This window comes from Euleptes europaea, chromosome 13 (assembly GCF_029931775.1).
Source record: "Euleptes europaea isolate rEulEur1 chromosome 13, rEulEur1.hap1, whole genome shotgun sequence".
NCBI classification, from domain to species: Eukaryota; Metazoa; Chordata; class Lepidosauria; order Squamata; family Sphaerodactylidae; genus Euleptes; species Euleptes europaea.
Genome location: NC_079324.1, coordinates 10,378,905 through 10,401,480, shown reverse-complemented (window position 1 = coordinate 10,401,480; position 22,576 = coordinate 10,378,905). Strand labels below are relative to the sequence as shown.

At 47.6% G+C, this 22,576-nt stretch overlaps 1 protein-coding gene across 2 annotated transcripts in view; it reads left to right on the top strand.

The window, feature by feature from the left end:
• The first annotated feature begins 329 nt into the window (after positions 1–329).
• The window catches only part of PAK3 (p21 (RAC1) activated kinase 3), a 116,237-nt gene continuing 93,990 nt past the window's right edge, over positions 330–22,576 (top strand). The window contains exon 1 of one of the 2 annotated variants that reach the window (XM_056859142.1): positions 330–351. The gene's annotated coding sequence lies outside the window, so the exon portion shown is untranslated. Of the gene's footprint in view, positions 352–17,215; positions 17,254–22,576 lie in introns of those variants that run through there. The other variant, XM_056859141.1, reaches the window with a different exon arrangement.

The following is a 22,576-nucleotide window of genomic DNA, read 5'->3' as shown; positions in this document are numbered from 1 at the left end:
CATACACATGTACAATTGAGGAAGGAATCTCATAAGCAAAAGATGATTTTTAACCTAATAGTGGGCCCTTTTGCTCGATTTTGGCAAGCTTGTCGTGTTGAGTAATAAGGAGCTACATTAGATGTGATTATTCTCAGATGTGTATTTGTTTCTCAGTGGGTATTTTGTTGTTCTTTGTTCGCTGAGAGTGGTTGTTATTTTAATTATACTAGTTCTAGCAGGATTCTTATTTTTGTATCCATGCAGGATCCGTGCTGTATTGACTGCAACCCAGCAAGCTTTGGTCTGGATTCTTCTGCCTGGTTCTACTGGTGTGCCATTCTAATCAGGATAATGAGTGGGCTGCTCCAGGTAGATTTACCCAGAGAACAATGCCTGTCTGGATTACTGTAACCTCATCTCTCCCTATTAACAGCATCCATTACTCTTTTTGCCAGGCTAGGCAATTTGAGCAGAGGCCTGGCCTGATCTAGCAAGGTAATTATTAGGTTCTTATCATGGAGGTTAGACAAAATTCATGGGAAGAGAAGTCTGTCAATGGCGGCTGGTCACAATAGCCAAGTGAAACCTCCATGTTCAAAGGCAGACTACCTTTGCTGGGGGGCTAGTGGAAAAGGCTTTATGATATATTTGTAGGTTTCTTGGAGGCATCTTGGCTGGCCACTGTTGGACACAGGATGCTGGGCTAGGTGACCCCTTAGCCTGATGGACTTTGGGACTAAGTCCTTCATGGAGGCCATCAACAGGAAAGCCAGTGGGAGGAAGCAGAGGGGGCATCTCTTCCTATTTGCACAGCCCCCTTGTTCTCTCTTGCTCTCGGCGTCCACTGCCTTACCCTGTGAAGCTGCTTCGCACGATGGGGTTGGGACCCTGGCAGCCAGTATGGGCATCAGATGATGCTGTGGCCTTGGGTTGGTCTGGCCTTGCCAGATGGAGCCCCCTTAATTGACCACCCCTTGTTTTGGCAGTGGATCATCTGCCAGTTGTGCAGGGCTGAGTATTCCCAGCACCCACTACTGGTCTTGCTCACAAAGGACCACCCGCTCCCATATGAATGCATCTGACCACTACAGGCAACTTTGGAAGCCCTGTTTTGGGTGTCCCTGCCATCTGAGGCTAGATAGGTGGCAAACTGAGAAAGGGCCTTCTCAGTCTTGGCACCAAAATTATAGGAATTCCCTCCCCAGGGAGATTCCTCTGTTTCCCTCTATTATTATCTTCTGCCAGCAGGTGGAGACTTCTTTTGTTTTGTGTGGCGCACCCCACTTGAGTTTCAGTGACCCCTTTTCCCATTCATGTGTTTATGTGTGTTGTTTTAATTATGTTTATATATTAGTATGTGTTTTTAATCTTGTTTTGATGTTTTTATTGTTCTTTGCCTTGGGAATCCAAAGTGGGGTGGAAAGGTGGCTTTAAAATGTTCTAAAATAAATAGATAAAACACGCTTTTGCTACGTACAGAAAATCTCCGTTGTCCCCAAAGAACTGCTTCAGTGCAGAAACGTAACCCTTGATCTGCGTGCTCATTAGGGTTGCCGACTCCAAGCTGAGAAATTCCTGGAGATTTGGGGTTGGAGCCTGGGGAAGGTGGAGTTTGAGGAAGGAAGGGAGCTCCGCAGAGTATAATGTCATAGAATCCACCCTCCAAAACAGCCACTTACTCCAGAGGAACTGAGGGTTGTCTGGAGAACAGTTGTAATTCCAGGAGATCTCCAGATCCCCCTAGTAGTCATGCATATGGCTGCAGACAGTTCTGTTCAAGGTTTGGACTTTCTGCAGTGAGGACTGGACTTAGATCACCTATAAGGCCTCTTCCAGCTCTAGAACTCTCTGGTTCAATCATGGCTTTATTTGGAGGAAGCTGCTAATTGAGGTAAAGGTAGTCCCCTGTGCAAGCACTGGGTCATTACTGACCTATGGGGTGACGTTACATCCCGACATTTACTAGGCAGACTATGTTTATGGGGTATTTTGCCATTGCCTTCCCCAGTCGTCTACACTTTACTCACAGCAAGCTGGATACTCATTTTACCAACCTTGGAAGGATGGAAGGCTGAGTCAACCTTGAGCTGGCTACCTGAAACCATCTTCTGTCGGGATTGAACTCAGGTTGTGAGCAGAGCTTTGACTGCAGTGCTGCAGCTTACCACTCTGCGCCATGGGGCACCTGCTAATTGAGAGGTGCCCTAAATTAATAGAAAACAATGCACTTAAGAAGGCTTGTATGGAAATGTACGGAATGATGTAACCGGGCACCAGAAACTGGATAGTCCAGCCTCCTCCTCCTCCGCCTCTTTGACCTCAGGAAGCATTCTTTGTGAAACAGAGACGTAGCTATCCAGTGAGAAACCTGTTTGTCTCCCCCGAGTCCCAACAAAACAAAGCCTTTTTGAATGGAAAACAAGAGGTGGGTTCTTCTCTTTCCAACCTGCCTGATGGACAAACGCTGGGCTTTCCAAGCAAACCAGGGTTGGGCAGTTGCTATGTGCCAATTGTTGTTTTTTAGCTCCACATGGTTCTCGGAGAGCTGTGCAGTTTGACAGTATCCATACAGGTGCGGAAGGCCGGGCTGCGAGTTTCCTTGGCAGGGACCTTTTTATCCGTTCTACAAAGAACAAGTCCCCTGGCACGCAGACCCACAAGGCACACCTGAGAGATCTCTGGGCTGGCTGGCTGATGGAAGGGAAGGAGCTCTCAGCAGCTGGGAAACAGCCCAGACTCCAGCGTTCACTTTCCAACTGTTGCAGGGCTTGTCCCTGGGGGCACTGGACATATGACTGATGCAGCTTTGAGGGTTGTCATTTGGGAGAACACATCCCAGCTTACATTATGGCCCTGGAGTCCCATGAGGAGGTGAAAAATGAGCTGGCTTCTGTGTTCAGAAAGGCAGGCTTCCCCATGGCCTTTATTCCCCCTTATCAAAGACCATGATGGGAAGGCTAGATTCTGTATGGTTGCATTGAGAGCTGGTGTGGTATAGTGGTTAGAGTGTCAGATTAAGATCTGGGAGACTAAGGTTCTAATGCCCACTCTGCCATGGAACATTGCAGGGTGACCTTGGGCCAGTTACAACATACCCTCAGCCTAACCTACCTTGCAGGGTTGCTGTTAGGTTAAAGTGGTGGAGAGGAGAATATTGTGAGCCACTTCGGATCCACATTGGGGAGAAAGGTGGGGCACAAATGAAGTAAAATTAAAAAAAATACACTCAAGGTTAGTTTACAGCAAAGCAACTTGGTGTGTTTTCAGACCCTCCCTGATGATTTTTAACTTCACTTGAGTGAAGCCAGACCTGGTCCCAGCGTTCCACCAGGATTGCCCTATATACCACTCCTCCAAAGCTTTTGCATATTATGCCAATTGCTTGCTGTTTACGCAAATTAAGCAACCATGGCATTTTCCGCTGGTTGCTTTGCCTCTTTACACACTGCTTTGTGATTGGCTGTGAGAGAAGCCAATCTTCTGTGTTTCCCCTGCTTGCCATCTGCATGGAAACTTGAGCCGGGCTGAGCTCAGGGGAGAAGGAAAAGTCCGATTAACAGAGGAACGGGAGGACCCGGGTTGGTTTTGCGTTGGAACAATGTCGAGCTACCAAGGAATGGGATATTGTGCATACTGAAAAGTTAGATCCTGGCTGAAACAGGGAATAAAGGAGGTTACAGCGACCACACATAAATGACATTAGTTTTTTTTGGGGGGGAGGGGGTTGTAGGCACCAGACCAAAACACATCTTTTTACCCAGGCTTTTAATTAGGGATTTTATTTTACCAGTTTTCTAATAGTCTTCTTCAGTAGTAGGACACTTTAAATGCTGCTTTTGTCCAGTTTTAATGGTTTGTTTTGATATTGTGATATTTTTAATTGAAGCTGCCTCAAGCAGGACTCTGAAAGGGCAGCTTAGAAATATCTAAATAAATAAAAATAATGGTTCAAATTGCAGCTGTAGTGGATGAAATAGTATGGAACCGTAGCATCTCATGCACCCCCACGTGTGTACGCTCACTGGAGATGCAACCACCTTTATTCAGATATTTTCCTTTTAGAGGCTTGCAGGTGAGGATAGATCTCTAAACGATGACATTGCTAGGAAGTCATATTAAATTGTCAGCTAGTTGTCCCCAAAAGACAGGGATGAAATAAGGAGAGTGCTTATTAGGGACAGGCAACAGAAAACAGGGTCTGACTGGTAAATGGTGGTAGAAAGTGCTGTCAAATCGCAGCTGACTTATGGTGACCCCTCATGAGGTTTTCAAGGCAAGAGATGCTCAGAGGTGGTTTGCCATTGGCTGCTTCTTCGCAGTAGCAATTCGGGACTACTTCGGTGGTCTCCCATCCAAGTACTAACCAGGGCTCACCCGGCTTAGCTTCCAAGATCTGATGAGATCAGGCTAGTCTGGGCCCTCCAGGTCAGAGCAACCCTGATAAACATTTTTGATGGTTTATTGACTTTTTATCCCATCTTTCCTCCAAGAACTCAGGGGTGGCACATATGATTCTCGTCTCCTCCAGTTAATCCTCACGACAACCCTGTGAGGTAGTTTAGTTTGAGAGAGGGAGAGAGAGAGAAAATAACTGGCACAAGGTCCTCCAGTGAACTTCCCTGGCTGAGCAGGGATTGGAACCCAGGTCCCAGTCCTAGTCCAACCACTGCACATCGCCTCTATTTAGAATTAATGCAGGCAAAATCCCTAGGGCAAGCATTTTGAAAAGAATCCCATCCTCTCTCAAACCTAAATTGAATTGTATCAATCTTTCTCATGTGGCTGTATGCAACTGTAGCGGGAAGGAAAATACATTAAGTTATTATGGGCTGATGATAAAATATTAAATTAATTAGCTGGCATTCAAGAGCAGCCTAATGAGATACAATAGCAGTATATTCTGATGTCTATTAAACACAGTCTGGATTGTCTGGTGGAGCTTAATTGATGTGTGTTAATATTCATATTTACATATCATTACTTTGAAGTATAGCTGAGTTGCCAAAATCAGGGCCAGAAGTAAAACCATACGCTGAAATTAACAAGAAGCTTCTCAATTAGGTTGTTTTAAAATGTTGGGCTTTCTTTGGCTTTGAACATTTCCCTAGCTATGGAAAGTAGTAGCTCTGTCAGCTTCAGAGAAGTACCTATCTGGTTGGATTCTGCAGTCGTGCCAAAGGTGCTGGAAAGATACAAGGGAGCTGAATGATGGTGGTATCGGACACGTGGTTTCTCTGAATTTTGTGATTGTCTTGGAAGGGCATTTGAAACAGCTGTTGGTTTCTGAGTACAAATGAATGGGCCGATTATCCCAATGAAGCTCAAAACCAGAGGGAGGCGTCCGTGGCACGCATGCTTGGTGCACAGGGCTGGTTCTCTACCCCAGCAACCACCATGGTGAGGTTACATCAGTGCCACCTAGGGTTGCCAACCTCCAGGTACTAGCAGGAGATCTCCTGCTATTACAACTGATCTCCATCCGACAGAGATCAGTTCACCTGGAGAAAATGGCCGCTTTGGCAATTGGACTCTATGGTATTGAAGTCCCTCCCCTGCCCAAACCCCGCCCTCCTCAGGCTCCACCCCCAAAATCTCCCACCAGTGGCAAAGAGGGACCTGGCAACCCTCATGCCACCACAGCCGGCAGTGTGGGAGAAGGGTTACAGGCTTGACTTATGCCATCATCACCTCCTGGATCTGCATTGCTGCTGGCTGGGCTCCAAGACAAAGCCCTGGGAGAGCTTCTGGAACAGTATTTACTTATTTACTTACTTCACGTGTACCCGGCATTCTACCCCTTGGGGACCAAAAGTAGCTTATATTGTTCTCTGCTCCATTTTATCCTTACAACAACCCTGTGAGGTAGGCTAGGTTGAGAGCGTGTGACTGGCCCAAGGTCACCCAGCAAGCTTCAGTGGGGTAGGGAGTCACACCTGGGTCTCCCAGATCGTAGTCTGACACTCTAACCACCACACCACTCATTTTTGCCTATGGAATTCCCTCTCTACACCAGGTGTTCTGACACCTGGCCAGTAATGCTAAGAAAAGTTGAAGGCAGCAGGAAAAGAGGAAGGCCCAGCAGGGGATGGATGGACTCACTCAAGGAAGCCACAGCCCTCAGTTTGCAAGACCTGAGCAAGGCTGTTAAGGATAGGATATTCTGAAGGTCATTAATTCATTGGGTTGCCATAAGTCAGAAGTGACTGGACAGCACATAACACACACACACACACAAGCTTTTGACTGATTTATTTGTGTGCTCCCTCCCCTCTTCTTAAGCTCTCTTTGATTTTTAGCTGATGGTTGATTTGATATTTATCCTGCTCTTCCTCAGACTGGCAGGTATGGTGGGCTTTTATGCTGTGGTGTGATGTTTTTATGTGACTTTCTGTTGCTAGAATGCCATTTTATTTTATCGCTAAGTGTTTGACTGGCAAACCATCTAGCATGCTCAGAGTTGGTAGGATAGTAACCTATTAAATAAAGAGAGAAAAAATAAAAGGACATGTGAAAGTTGAACAGCGGCGTTTGGAGACAAGGTGTGGAAGGTTTTTATTGCTAAAACTCTGGAAACAAAATCTGGTGGTGTCGATGGAATGTCAGAAGCACAAAAACATGTTAATGAATAAATTGACTTTCTTCAAAGAAGAAAAGGTCACTGAAATGAAATGACAGCAGGCCTTTGTTGGTTTTTCGAACCACGTGTATAACATAGATATAAAGACATATAAATATAGATATAAAGACATATAAATAAAGAACATAAGAAAGGTCAAACTGGATCAGACCAAGGTCCATCAAGTCCAGCAGTCTGTTCACACAGTGGACAACCAGGTGCCTCTAGGAAACCCACAAGCAAGACGACTGCAGCAGCACCATCCTGCCTGTGTTTCCCAGCACCTAATATAATAGGCATGCTTCTCTGATACTGGAGAGAATAAGTATGCATCGTGTCTAGTATTCCTTTTGACTAGTAGCTATGGATAGCCCTCTCCTCCATGAAGGTGTTCACTCCCCTCTCAATCCTGTCAATGGATTTCTGTGGTTGCATTCAGATAACCAAACAAATTGTGGTTTGTTTAGTCCAAGAATCAGCCTCAGCCATCCATGGGCTCGTCATTTCCCTCTACCTTCCATGTTCCTTCAGCATGGAGAATGAAAACTTTCTGAGTTGGAGCAAACTGCAGTGGATTGTGTAACCTGAATCGAATGCTGTAGTCTAAATTTACTACAAACTGAGATTATTCGATAGTCTGGAATCCTGGTTTGTAGGCAAGAAACAAACTACCGTTAGTTTGAGTTTGTCTGATTTGGATATTAGGGTTGCCAGTCGAATGCTGACAGATGACGGAAGGTGGGCAGGAGCGTGGGCACGGCGGTACTTGGCATTCTGACTCTGCCATGTCACTTCTGGTACAGCCCTGGAAATGATGTCATCACATTGGCACAACGCTTTAGGATTCCACCCCCAAACTATATTACCATAGAATTTGGGCGGGGTGGTGGTGGTGGTGTCCTAGAGCATTGGGCCAGTGCGACAATGTCACTTCTGGGGTTGTGCTTAGAGTGACATTGCAGCATTGGAATACCACGTATCCCCCCAGTTACCACCCCTGTTGGTCTACTGAGCAGCGCTAGGCAACCTGGGCTGCTGCCAGGAAGTCCCCGGCCATAGGTGGCGACCTGGGAACCCTATTGGGCATCCTCATAAATTGCAGCTTGTTCCAAACCAGAAAGGTTTTATTTAATCACTTCTTGAAATTCATACAAGAGAACTACTACAACAGATAGAACCAGGAAGTTTTCAGTTTCCACATGTGGGAAAAGAGAAGGGAGGATATTTTTGATCTTCAGCCTGTCTTCAACTTGTTCCCCAGCAGCATAAGCTGGGATAAACAAATATTTACTCTGTGATGCTTGGAAGCATGACTTTAAATTAATTATGACTGTAATTGAACTTGTTGTATATGTGTACATCACTATGAATAAGTGTAACATGGAAAAGGGAACGCAGTCCATTGGGATGTTTTCTAAACTCCATTGAAATGAATGGGTTTTGTGTGATAACCTGGACATTTCGTTTGGGGCATTGCTGTGGTTGCCAGCATGTTTTGCTGTCAGAATTGATAACGTGTATACCCTACAGTGCTGGGTGCATAAAATGCCTCACAAAGCTAGTTAGTGGTATCACCCTGTTCCTTAAAAAGGTAATTCAACCAAAGTTGCCGATAAAGTCAGCAACAGAGCTACAAGTTCAATACTCAGACTAGATACTCAGACTAAGATAACTGAGAGCCAGCATGGTGTAGTGGTTAAAGTGTCAGACTAGGATCTAGGAGATGCAGGTTCGAATCCCCACTCTGCCATGGAAACTCGCTAGGTGACCCTGGGCCAGTAACTCACTCTCAGCCTAACCTACCTCACAGGGTTGTTGTGAAGATAAAATGGAGGAGAGGAGGATGATGTAAGCTGTTTTAGATTTCTATTGGGGGAAAAGGTGGGATATAAATAAAGTAAATAAATACATTTCTCGGATATATTGCTAGATAGCACTCATAAGAACATAAGAACATAAGAAAAGCCCTGCTGGATCAGACCCAGGCCCATCAAGTCCAGCGGTCTGTTCACACAGTGGCCAACCAGGTGCCTCTAGGAAGCCCACAAGGAAGACGACTGCAGCATCATTAACTTGCCTGTGTTCCACAGCACCCAAGATAATAGGCATGCTCCTCTGATTTTGGAGAGAATAGGTATGCATCATGACTAGTATCCATGACTAATAGCCATGAATACTCATAATGATTAGGTGAGGGGAAAAGGTCAAATCACTTTCCCAAAGTGTTCAAGTATGCTGAAACTGAATCTCTTGTTTATCAAGCTATATTTTGAAGTTCCAAAAATCAAAATCCATGAAAAACAAAATGTCCGCCAACTCAAAAGGGAGGGTAATGATATTTCTATGTCTATTGCCGTGTTTCTGACACCCATAAATATAATGAACATACTAAGACTAAGTTCCTTTTTGGGAAGTGCAAACTTTTAAAACAATGTGTTAGTTGGAACTATGCTTAAAATAATTTTAATATAGCTTACTAATTTTTAGGCAACTTCTGCCTTAAGATATGCAAACAGTCGCACTCAAACAAGTATTACGGCTTCCTCAGCTGCTGCCAAATCTATGAGAGCAAGATTCAGACAGACTTCAGGGAAACAGTAGTGAATCCCTAAAAGTCAGGCGATCCACAAGTTATGTGCTCTGGTAAGAATATTATCTACCCAATGTCATAACTAAATAGATGCGTTGATATTCAGCACAGAGAAAAAGTCAACTTTTAGCACAAGGGCAGAATATAAATATGGTATATTTACGACTCCTGTTCATCAGGGTGTAGGATTATGGTCTTTGGGAGGAGGAGGAGGAAAAGGAGAAGAAGAAAGTAGCAGCGTTGGTTTTTATAAGGGAGAATCAAAACCAGGGAGAATCAAACCAGCTTACAATTACCTTCCCTTCTCCTCCCCATAACAGACACCCTGTGAGGTAGGTGGGGCTGAGAGAGCTGTGACTAGCCCAAGGTCACCCAGCTGGCTTCGAATGTAGGAGTGGGGAAACCGACCCAGTTCACCAGATTAGTGTCAACTGCTCATGTGGAGAAGTGGGGAATCAAACCCAGTTCTCCAGATTAGAGTCCACCGCTCCAAACCACCACTCTTAACCACTACACCATGCTTCTATATTTCCACTCTTCCAGTTCCACTAATTATGCCAGATGGAGTGGTCTGTACTTGGCTGAGACAAACCAGTGACCTGATGAAGTTGAAGAGAAATTCATGAAAGGTAACTTTTGAAAAGGGAGCAGAGGAACCGAAATTCAACCAAATGGATCATGATCACAGCCTAAAGTGACTAAATGCAACAGGCAAAAAAGGAGGCAGTATCTTAGAGGTTATGAAAACCATATCCCTTTTGAGCAGATGATCTTTGTCATACAACCTTAGAAGCTACATTTCAACCAAAATAAGAGAACTGCTCATGATTGGGGATGATGAGGAAGTGATTCACAATGGAACCGCTCTCATTCGACTGAAATGGGCTAATGAAGATGAGTGCCGGTTCTGCAGAGATTTGACATGTTTGCCCAAGGACTTCCATATGATGTCCTTTGGAATGCTACACCTAGGGGGTTTGGCAACAAGAAAACAAATTCGACAGAACAGCTTTGTGAAGGATAAACTTGTGTCTGACAGTCTACAAAGGTAAAGTGACCCGATCCGTGATATACGTCATGGGTGCTGATCTTCTTATCCCTCTACTAGGTAAGGACAGAAGCCGAGGCAAAATAATCCAGACTGAAGGCGGACAGAAATATACTCCAGTGCCGAATCACTACACATCACGTGGGCAGGAAGGTAGATCTACAGAAGATGTTATTACAACATGAGCTCATGATGCTGTCAGTTTTCCTCGCATACACTAGTGGCAAGCTAAGGGCAGGCAGTGAAGCAATCCTGGTGGAAGTGTTGACAGAGGGTGTGACCTGTTCACCAGAGATTACTTTTGATGGAATCTCCTGTCTGATGATAGATAGCCAAGCCTGAGTTGTGGCACTTGGAAAGCCTGCAAGATTCAAAAACGCTGCCTCTTGCATCTGACACACTGAGATTGCAGGTTCAGCTAGCAAACCGTGGTGTGGCAGCGAGCCACCAATCCGAAAACTGCCCTACCATCTTCTGAAACAGTGGGTTGGGAAATGGAAGATGGACATGTATTCCCCAAGCTTCTATCACTTGCTCCAGCTCCACATTCATGCAAGGAATTTTTTTGCTTGTGAATGTAGAAAAGAGTGCACATTTTATAATTGCTTTGTCAGAAATGGGAAACACATTCACTGGAGCATGCAAGTATGCAGTGTTTGTAGGAACAAAGTTAACTGAAGTTTGTAGGAACAAAGTTAACAAAGATTTCCTTGGCAAAATTTTATGTACAGAAAATATTTTACTCTTATGCTGCATTAGATATGTGTTGTAATTCATTTGGCTGACAACCAGTCACAATCATACTTTTTCACCATTTTGTAATAATTGTTAATTATATACTCTACTGGGTTTTTATAAGGAGCCTGTGGCGCAGAGTGGTAAGCTCTGCTCACAATCTGAATCTGATCCTAACAGAAGTCGGTTTCAGGTAGCCGGCTCAAGGTTGACTCAGCCGTCCATCCTTCCAAGGTCGGTAAAATGAGTACCCACCTTGCTGGAGATGAAGTGTAGACGACTGGGGAAGGCACTGGCAAACCACCCTGTAAACATAGTCTGCCTAGTAAATGTCGGGATGTAACTCTACCCCATGGGTCAGGAATGACCCCCAGGGACTACCTTTACCTTTTACTGGGTTTTTAAAAACTTGATTTAAACAAATGCATGAAATTATATCTTCTCATATTTATGAATGTACCCTAGAATCCTTTTCAGTCAAAAATCCTTAAAAATAGTTTTCACTCCAATATATTGAACATGAATTTTCTTGTGTGTGTTTGACATCTGCACTTCAAAATACAGCTTGGCAGGCAAGAGATTCACTGTCAGCAGACCCAAAACCTTCAGAAAAAGTGGTTTTGCTCATCAGTATATTCCCATTTCTGCAAACGGTCCTTGCCTTCAAATCTCTGTTCTCAAGCTGCATCAAACGAATTGTCGTTTTTTGACAGTCTTCCTTTGGCGTTCACTGCACTTTCCAGCAACGCTCTCCAAGTGGCTGTTGAAAGTTAAAACAGAGATTCATACAAAATTAATGGATGCCATTTATAGATCCGATTGCAAAAATAACATAGGATCTGAACAAGAAAAAAACCTGCACATTTTAAAACCCGCAGATGCCCGGAGTACAATTTCCTGTCGGAGAGGATGCTCTTTTGAGGAGGATGGTTTGGGCCAAGCCGGCGGGGGTCAGGATCGCAGGTCGGCTGGATCAGTGGGGACGGTTTCGTCTCCCGTCTCCCGTGCTTGAGGCTTCCAGAAGTGCTGGCGGATGCCTCAGCCGAGCAGGCCCACCCTGCAGGCCCTGTTGCCGCACAATCTGAGGCGGCTTTCCATAGTCCTCTGTTGTGAGGTGCTTCCTATTCTGTCCTGCCCGGCAGCGGAGCAGGGGTGTCTGGGAGCAGGGTGACAAAGACTTCTCCCTCTCCCCCCCCCCAAAAAAAAATCTCCCCTCCCCCTCCTTGTGCAATTCCCCTTTGGACCGCCTTAACGAGCGCTAAGCCCTGCTGATGGAAGATGTCCCCCTTGTCGGGGGACAGCCTCATCAGTGGGTTGTCAAGAGGAGCTGCAGCTGACACTCCCCGGGTTGCCAGGGCAACCAGCCCTGATTCAAAGCCGCTCTGAACGGTCTGAACCTCCAGCAACGAACCCGCCTTGGGCTCCCAGCAGATGCTCAGCCCACGTCAGCCAATCACGGCGGGGCTGGGAAACCATGACATCATGGTCCAAGCGGTCCAATTTTTATTTTTTTACTTTTCCGTTTCCAGGGCCCCCCCTCTCCCCTCTTGCTCGGAAGCGGATGGGCAGCTGGGCAAAACTCCTCCTGCAGTGTTGCCACTTCCAGCTTGTTTCGTGGCTGACTGGGGAGAAAACAGCCGGGGAGAAATGCCGGCCGTTTGGGTCTCCAAGGGCCATTTTGCTTTGCCTTGAGGAACTCAGCTGCTGTTCAGATATTGCTAAGGAAACCAGATTGCAGCAGTAAATATGAAAGGAAACCAGACGGTGCCCCAGAGGTTCCTGTGAGTGGAGTTCACTTTTGCCATTCAGGATTTAACTGTATTTTTTAAAAGATATGTTTTTTCTTCATTTCTGAATGCTTTGTTTGTAGAACTGAAGGCCGCTTATTGGCGAGGGGCAGGTTCCCACCCAGGCATCGGACGGATGCAGGCCTGGTTAGCTATGGCAAGATTTTTATTTATTTATTTGCTTTGTTAATTCCCTGCTTTTCTTGCCAGTGGGGACCCAAAGCAGCTTACGCCGGTTCTCCTGTCCTCCGTTTTAGCCTCACAACAGTCCTGTGGGGAAGGTTCGCCTGAGAGTGTGTGGTTAGGGCAAGGTGAGCTTCCGCGGCAGAGTGGAGATTTGAACCTGGAACCCCCAGGTCCCAGTTCAGCACTCTTAACTGTTACATCATGCTGTCTCCAGAGAAAATAACATTTATCACCACTTGGCTTTCACAGCCCACCCACCCCGCCCCGGTAAAAAGGTAACAGTCCCCTGTGCAAGCACCGGGTCATTCCTGACCCATGGGGTGACGTCACATCCCGACGTTTACTAGGCAGGCTTTGTTTACGGGGTGGTTTGCCAGTGCTTTCCCCAGTCATCTTCCCTTTACCCCCAGCAAGCTGGGTACTCATTTTACCAACCTTGGAAGGATGGAAGGCTGAGTCAACCTTGAGCCGGCTACCTGAACCCAACTTCCGTCGGGATCAAACTCAGGTCGTGAGCAGAGCTTGGACTGCAGTACTGCAGCTGACCACTCTGCGCCACGGGGCTCCCAGTAAGGGGACCCAAAATACCTTACCGCACTCTCCCTTATCCATTTTATCTTCAGAACAATCCTATGAATTAGGTCTATGAAGTAGAGTGTGTGCGACTGGCCCAAGGTCACTCGGTGAGCTTCATGGCAGAGTGTGGATTCGAGCTCGAGTCTTCCAGATGTTAGCCAAAAATCTAACCCCTATACTACTACACTGTCTGAAAGACATGCTTCAGACTGCCCCAGCCTGATATTCTGCATATTTTAAGACTTTTGAATGGGTGGGAGGAAGATGGGGGAAAGTCCTTGAAATTAACTTTCTAAACGGGGCTGATGTGACTATGGTCACTTAGGGACCACCATGTTCACAGTGGATGGAGATTTGGATGGAGATTTGAGAGGTGTGCTTGGGTGTTGTTGTGAGCAATCCTGGGCTGCCAGCTGGAGCAGCTAAATATCCTGGGCTGGTCTGAGGGACATTATGCCTTCCACATCTTCTTCTGTGATCTTGAACTAAGATCCCTTATTTGGGGGAGGCAGAGATGGAAGCTGGGGGTGTCCACATGCAAAGCACCCATTTCTGTTTTGTTTTTTAAAGACCATTCTATCCCTAGTTTTAATGGTCAGTGGGGGAGAAACTAGGGTTGACAGCTCTGGTTTGAAAATTGCCAGAGATTTGGGGTGGAGCCTGAAAATAGTGGGGTTTGGAGGGGAGCGACCTCAGCAGAATATAATGCCATAGAGTCCACCCTTCAAAGCATCCCATTTTCTCCAGGGAAACTGATCTCTGTTGCCTGGAGATCACTTGTAATTCCGGGACATCTCCAGGCCCCACCTGGAGGTTGGCAAGCCTAGCAGAAACATGCCAGAGTCCTAAAGTTGGAAGGGTCCATGAGACCATCTAGTCCAATTCCCTTCTCATTGCAGAAAATCTAGAGCTAAGCGTCCCCCACAAATGACACTACAGCCTCTGCTGGGAGACCTCCAGCAAGAGAGAGCCCATCCGTCGTTATCAGTTCCATTGCTGAACCATTCTTTCAATTACAAAGTTTGTCCTGATGTTCTACTAAAACATAGATGAACAACAGAACATCTACCTTTACAGGTGTGATATTGCAGCTTATTGTTGCTTTTTTAATTTGCAAAGAACGGTTATCAGGCTATGTCAACATTCAAAATAAGCCTCCACAGTGAATATGCTCTTTTGGGGAAGGGGGATTCGAAAACTTGGAACGTTCTGGGACAGATGCCTGAACTTCAGTACGGACTCATGCTGAGAAGCAGTAAAAAAAACGACTAATTTGTGGGCTCGTGGAAGAATCTCGGAAAAAATTGACTGACCTTGTATTCCTGCTTTTGTTTTATGGCGCTTTGTTATCCTGGCGGTTTCAGGCTGGGGTCTGTACTAACATTTGGAGTACTAGGCAAGGAGATTTAGCAAAGAGATACCGTCTTGTCTGCCCTGTAGGTGAAAGGCAGGAATCCTGTAACCAACCAGGTTCAACAGGATCTGACTGCAATCGTCTCGAAATGTGTTTTGTGAAGGGAGACAAACCTGACTGGTGGAATTCCAGGCCATCCCACTAGTCATAGTCTTGAAAACATTTTTATTGATCGATTGATTTAATTCATAGTTTACCGTTCTCACTGAGACTCAAGGTGGATTACGTAATGTAAGTCAGCACAGTCAATAGGATGAGAAGACATCTAATAAACAGTGTAATGCCCTGACCTGGATGGCCCAGGCTAGCCTGATCTTTTACAGACCTCGGAAGCTAAGCAGGGTCGACTCTGGTTAGTACCTGGATGGGAGACCCCCCCCAAGGAAGTCCAGGGTTGCTATGCAGAGGCAGGCAATGGCAAACCACCTCTGAATGTCTCTTGCCTTGAAAACCCTATGGGATCACCTATGGGATCACCCTATGGGATCGGTTGCCACTTGACAGGACTTTCTGCCACCACCAAACAATGTCACAGGACTCTGTGTGTGTGTAAAGTGCCGTCAAGTCACAGCCGACTTATGGCGACCCCTTTTTGGGGTTTTCATGGCAAGAGACGAACAGAGGTGGCTTGCCAGTGCCTTCCTCTGCACAGCAACCCTGGTATTCCTTGGTGGTCTCCCATCCAAATACTAACCAGGGCTGACCCTGCTTAGCTTCTGAGATCTGACGAGGTCAGGCTAACTTGGGCCATCCAGGTCAGGGCGTAACAGGACTAGGACTGCAGAAATCTGAAACAAGGTTGTAAGGATTAAATGTGACATGTTAAATAATGCAAGAAATGGTATTACGTAAGTAGAAATGTAATGCAGTGACAGCAAGATAAAAACATATAGCAACAGATAATGTATATTAGTATTACAGTCCACAGTTCGATCCTGGCTGAATCCTGGCTGGAACAGGGAAGAAAAGAGGCTCAAGCGACCGTGCGTTTTCGCCCAAAGCCTCCCCATCGAGGCTGCCTGGCCTAGTGATTAGGGCGCGGGAGCAGGGAGGGCCGGCTCGGGTCGTCGCGGAAGGAAGTCGGGTTCAGGCTAAGGGGCAGCCGTGGTGACCAAAGGCCGACGTAGCCGATCACACAGTGTCTAGTTAAACTGTGGAACTCCCTGCCCCAGGGTGTGGGGACGGCTGCCAACTTGCTCCTCCCCTGGAGGTTTTTCAGCAGAGGCTAGATGGCCATCTGTCAGCAGTGCTGATTCTGTGACCTTAGGCAGATCATGAGAGGGGGGGGCACCTTGGCCATCTTCTGGGCATGGAGTAGGGGGTCACTGGGGGTGTGGGGGAGGGGGAGGTAGTTTGGAATTTCCTGCATTGTGCAGGGGGTTGGGCTAGATGGCCGTGGTGGTCCCCTCCAACTCTGTGATTCAGCAAAAACGCACGGTCGCTTTGTCCTCCTTTAATCCCTGTTTCGGCCAGGATTGAGCGCATGCGTTTCGCCTAATGTGCGTTCGATCCTGGGTAAAGCAGGGATTAAAGGAGGATAAAGCGTCCATGCGAAAACACATGGTCGCTTTAGCCTCCTTTAATCCCTGTTTTAGCCAGGATCGAACGCACATTAGGCGAAACGCATGGGTTCGATCCTGGCTGAATCTTGGCTGAAACAGGGAATAAAGGAGGATAAAGCGACCATGCGTTTTCGCCCTAGAAAGAAAGAAATCGAGGCAAACTCTGCTTTGGTGGTGTGTGTGTGTTTGGGGGGGGGGGATTGCACAGTTTGCAATAAAATCACCCAGGCGGCACCAGTGGCCCTGCAGCGGAATTAACTTAAAAAAAAAACAAAACCCCAAAAAAACTCTTCCCTTTTGTGTTGACATCTGGCAATCGAGGCGCCTTCGCCAATATCTCAATGCAAAGCAAGGGGGCCGCTCCCCCCCAGCCCCGGCGCTTTCCCGTTCCCGCCCCGGGGGACTGGATCCGCCCGCCCGAGCGCCGGGGGCTGCCCGTGAAACGCAAGATCGCTCCCTCCGCCCCCCCCCTCGCCCGGGCCCGGAGCCGTAGTATTATTCCCGGCTCCCCCTCAGCCAATCAGGGCGGCGGGAGCCCGGTGACGCCACGAGCTAGGGAACAGCGAGGCAGGCGGCGGCGGGTGCGAGGCTCGGAGGTCAGGCGCGGCGCGGCGGATGGGGGTCTGCTAGCGGGCGGAGCCGGGCGAGCGCGCGGGCGGGCCTCTCCCCGCCCCCCGGCCGCGGGTCTCGCGCCCCATGCCGAGCCCGGGCCCGCGAGGCCGGCAGTCTGGCTGCAGCATGAGCCGGCGCGCGGCAGGTAAGGCGCGCCTGGCTGGGGCGCGGGGGGGGGGGATGCCCAGCTGCCAGCCCCTGCAGTGGGGATGCCCAGCTGCCGGCCTCGCCCGCCTTGGCGCCGCAGGGCACCGTGGCCAGACAATGCCCGGGGGAGGGGGGGGGCAAAGGCTGGCCAAGGGATGTCTGGTCCCTTTGGGCTGGCAGCCTGCATTTCCCCCGTCCATCAATGCTGCTGCTGGTGGTGGTTTTGGGGACTGTGATAGCAATGCTGGGATGGGCACAGGGGAGAGGGGCATTTTAGAGCAAGGGGAAGGAGGGGGGATTATTATTTTTTTTTTTTAATGGCAAAAGCAGAAACCTGTCCTGGCCCCCAAGTTTGTTTGCGTGGACCCCTGGATTGGGGGTGGGGGTGCCTGTTACAGGCGAACCATATAGGCTTGAAGATAATTCCCAGTGGGTAGCCGTGTTGGTCTGTCTGCAGTACTAGAAAAGGGCAAGAGTCCAGTAGCACCTTGAAGACTCACGAAGATATTTTCTGGCAGGGTAGGAGCTTTCGTGAGCCACAGCTCCTACCCTACCGGAAAATATTTTTGTGAGTCTTGAAAATGCTACTGGACTCTTGCCCTTTTCTACTACTGCAGACAGACTAACACGGCTGCCCACTGGGAATTATTCCCATACAAGTTAAAGCTCATACCCTACCAGAAAATATTCTTGTGAGTCTTGAAGGTGCTACTGGACTCTTGCCCTTTTCGACGACTGCAGACAGACTAACTAAGCTGTGGTTCACGAAAGCTCCTACCCTACCAGAAAATATTTTTGTGAGTCTTTCAGGTGTTACTGGACTCTTGCCCTTTTCTACTAATATAGGCTTGGTTGGTTGTTCGGATGCAGGGGTGGCTGGATTCGTCTTTTTCCTTTCCTCTTCTAGCCAAATGCATTTTTTTTAAAAGCGATTGCAGTGTCCAGGTTGCCTTTTCCATTTCCTCGCCACGCACGCCTGTCGTTTGGGAACCCCGGTTGCCAGCTGCTCCTACCCAGGCTTGGCCCTTTGTCCCAGGGCTGGCTTGGGGGAGCCCCCGCCAGCTGCTCTCCTCCTGCACCCGGTTTTGTTTCGTGGCACGGATTCCGGGAGCTGCCTGGCTTTGCGGTCCATTTGTGTTCCAGTTCCAGAAGGGAAGCCCGGGTTCGGTTGGATCTTTGTCAAGAAGTACTCTCGCTTGTAACGGGCCAAGGGGTGCAAATGGAATCGCCGCAGTCGGTGGGCCTCAGTTGCTGAATTGAAATCTGGGTTTTTTTGGGGTGTGTGTGTAATATTTCCCCCTCTTCATTCTCCAGGATCATCTTCCAATGCTTTTAAGAACACTGCAAACACCGGCATATTGTTTTCAGTCCGCTTTTTCAGCGTCTGTGCCTAAGAAGTATGGTTTGTTTTTGTGTTCTGCTAAGATGCATATCTGACTCTTGATTTTTTGCTTTACTGCAAAAAAGGTTTAGATCTGGTTCATTTTATCTTAATATTTCTCACCGCGATGGCAAAGGTTGGCTCTTTTTTGGAACTTGTCAAAACCCTGATTCCCATGCGGCGCATGAAGGGTGTGGTGAGGTGTTGATCGGCAGGTCAAAGATCATCTGTGGGGTCTGATTAGAGCCTTTCCGGGAGGGGGGCTTCAACATGATTGGCTGTTTCTAGGGTGGGGGTGGGCAGGGAGAGGCAGAGAGTAAGGAAGGGACTGGGTGAAGCGGCTGGCTGCTTTAGGGAAAGATAATAGAAAACGCCGGGCCCTAGTGGGGAATGAAATCAACTGCTCCCCTGTGACTCTTCCCTGATTCATAAATTAACATTCTGCAGTTTATTTTTGGATTTTCCAGCGGCACAGCTGGTGGGAGAGGGAAGGGGAAAGTGGCAGGATCAGGGATGGCAGATTGGGGTGAAAGGAGAAAGCTGGGCTGGTTCTGTAGAAGTGGGAAAAATGGGCCGAGCCAGGAGGGCAGGAGACGCGGCTGAATGGCAGAGGATGTGTGGCAGAGGATGGCGTGTGGGGCAACAGCACAGAGCGTGGTTGCAGGGAACTGTGGGCAGAGGTGCCAGAAGGGGCAGAGGGCAGACCCTGTCGAGAAGTCAAGAGACTGGGTTTGGGTGAGGCCGAAGGTGTGTCCAAACAGTTTGGGAGACGTTTCCCCAAAGTGTGCAAGCGGAGAGGTCTGAGCTGCAAACACCTTTCCAGTTGTAGAGCTCTTCCTTGGGTGTGAGATATCAGGACAGGCTGGTTTACGGAGTGGCCTGTTGGCAGGATGCCCGGTTCTAGATTGAACTTGGTTGGAAGGTGAATCGTCTGCTGTGGCACTGGGAGGCGAAAACCCGCTGTTCCTGCCAAAGCGATTGTGTGGTTGAGGTGGTGTTTCCTCCCTTGTTTCAGAATCCCAACCCTTGGCCACCATCTCTACAGGTGAACTTTGGGATGGCGCTGGGCCTGTGGACAAAGGTTGAAGGCTGCTTAGCAGAAAACCGTCCTATGTTTGCTTTGCCGAAGTGTTAAAGCAGAGAGGTGACTATGGGTATGGAGTGGCAAGTCGCTTTGCATTATCTTTGAGTAGGTTTCCCAGCTGAGAAAACTTACCCATGATCACGCCGTTTTAGCTGTGTCTGAAAGACCATTCTGCAACTTCATTTCTGCTCTTCTGATCACTGTCTTCAGAATCAAGTTCCACCGATAAGAGTGTGTTGACAGGGAAGGAAAGAAAATATGCTAGCTTGTCTTCGGTCATTTTGATGGCTAAAGGTGCGTTAGGGGGGTCTGTTCCAGTTCTGTGACTTTGGTTATGCATTCAAAGCTCATGTGATTTTTTTTGCTTGAGCCACTTGACACAAAGAGAAAGGACAGGTTCAGGGATTGATGTGGTGGCATGTCTGTCATGGCTGAGGTTGCCAAGTCCAGCCTGGGAAATTCCTGGAGCTTTGGGGAAGGTTCCTGTGGAGAGGGGAATTTGGGGAGGGAATTCACCTGGAGTGTGTAATGAACTGTTGAATTTGCCTTCTGAAACCGTTGTTTCCTCCAGGGGAACTGACCTTATACTGAATCAGACCTCTGATCCATCAAAGTCAGTATTGTCTACTCAAACTGGCAGCAGCTCTCCAGGGTCTCAGGTCTTTCCCATCACCTACTGCCAGATCCTTTAACTGGAGATACTGGGGATTGAACTCAGGACCTTCTGCATACCAAGCAGATACTCTACCACTTAGCCATGGCCCCCTCCCCAATCCAACTCACCGGGTTATGGATGTCCTGACTCAGTTCTACAGTTGCTGGGACTGATTTAGCCTTTCCCTGCATCCTGTTCCAAGTGTGGAAGCAAGACTCCAGGGGCCAACCTGTGCATTTGCACAAGTTCTGGGAAGAAGATGGCAGGAGACCTCTCTATAGTCACCCCACTTGATGGATGCTTATGCCATCCCTGGTGTCGACATGGGACAGTGACTTGTGGGGCACATCGTGCTGATCTATGGCTTACCAGACTGCCCCAGTGGTACTGTGCTCATCTCATGGGTATTGGAGGGGACCATGCATCGACATGCGCTTGACCTGCAATGTGTCCTGATTCCAAAATTGCCATAGGGAGATAATTTTTGTAACCAAGCCTGGTGCATACTCAACAGCGGTGCCTCATCCAGATGGGACCCCTGCGCCCCTCTCTCTCATTTCTCTCCTCAAAAATCATAGTTGTGGAGATTTCTTCTGGGATTTCTTCTCTTGACACCTTTCTTCAGTCATGCCTGTGCCTGGCAGGTTGTCACAACACATCAGTTTATTAATTACGTCTTTTTTAATCCTGCTCCTCTGAAAGGAACACTGGGTGATGTGGCTCCCCCCTGCATGTTATCCTCAAAAGAACTGCATTTGTATGTTACCTTGAATGCTCTATAGAAATGACTGCGGACAAATGTGCATATATCAATTATGGAAGGAAGGACACGCAAAAGCCACACAAGGTTAAGTGGAGAGATTAGCTGTTGTCACACAATGTATCCATGAGACTGAACCACTCCATGTGTATCTCTGTGTGTGTATTTGTGGGGGGAAGCAAGATTGTGGGAGAAAGCTTTTGTCCTGTATGGGCTCACTTGATGGTGTGCACAGATCCATTGCACATGCAAGCGGATGGATGTGGACTCCTTGCTTTGTGGTTGGGAATCCTGAGAAAGTGGCGTTGCTGATTGCAGGCCCTACATAACTTCCCCCACATCTGGTAAGGGTTCCATCTCCACAGGAATGTTGTGTACAAAGGAATAAAGTGACTGACTTAAGATCAACCAGATAATTTTATGTCAGATGGAGAATGCTGATTTCTCTGGTTCTAGACTGACTGGTTACTGTTGGTGGTTCTGCATGCAAGAATAGCATAAGAACATAAGAAAAGCCATGCTAGATCAGACCAAGGCCCATCAAGTCCAGCAGTCTGTTCACACAGTGGCCAACCAGGTGCCTCTAGGAAGCCCCCAAACAAGACGAATGCAACAGCATCCTGCCTGTGTTCCACAGCACCTAATATAATAGGCATGCTCCTCTGATTCTGGAGATTATAGGTATGCATCATGACTAGTATCCATTTTGACTAGTAGCCATGGATAGCCCTCTCCTCCATGAACATGTCCATTCCGCTCTTAAAGCCTTCCAGATCTTGCATGTCTGTAATTTGCTTTCTGGGTTTCAGACACATCTTGAGTTTTTGCATCACCTTAATGCGCATTGCTTATTCCGAGGAAAAGTATTATCAGACCAGCTTTAAAAAGGGAGCCCATCTCATGGAGACGACTGAGGCTTGTTTCACAATTACACAGAAAATGTTGCTCAGTAAATAGTGGGAGGAGATTAGGAAAGGAAAACGGAAGGTGTGTTGCTGATGATCTTGGTTGGGCTGTGTCTGGTCTTTAATGCTTAGCTCAGCCTTGGTGCCCTCTTTCTCTTCTTCCCTATCGATTTTCTCAGCCTCCCGGACCAATGGTAGAATGCGGGGGGTGGGGGGTGGGATCCACACATGGTGGGGGTACAGTAGTTGCCAGGCTGGGATCTGGCACATCCAAATTCAGATCTCCACTCTGCCAGGGAAGCCTTCTGGGTGACCTTGGGCCAATCCTCTCAGCTAACCCTACTTTGCAGGGTGGTTGTTGTGAGGAGAAAAATGGAGTAGGGAAGAACAATATTTGTAGTTTGTTATGGGTATAAAGCAGGATATAAAGACATCTCAAAAAAATTTTTACTTCCCGATAGGTACAACTCCGGAGATGAATGATTGCAATAGCACAAAATCGTAGTTAAACCACAACAGTCAAGACAATAGTTAAA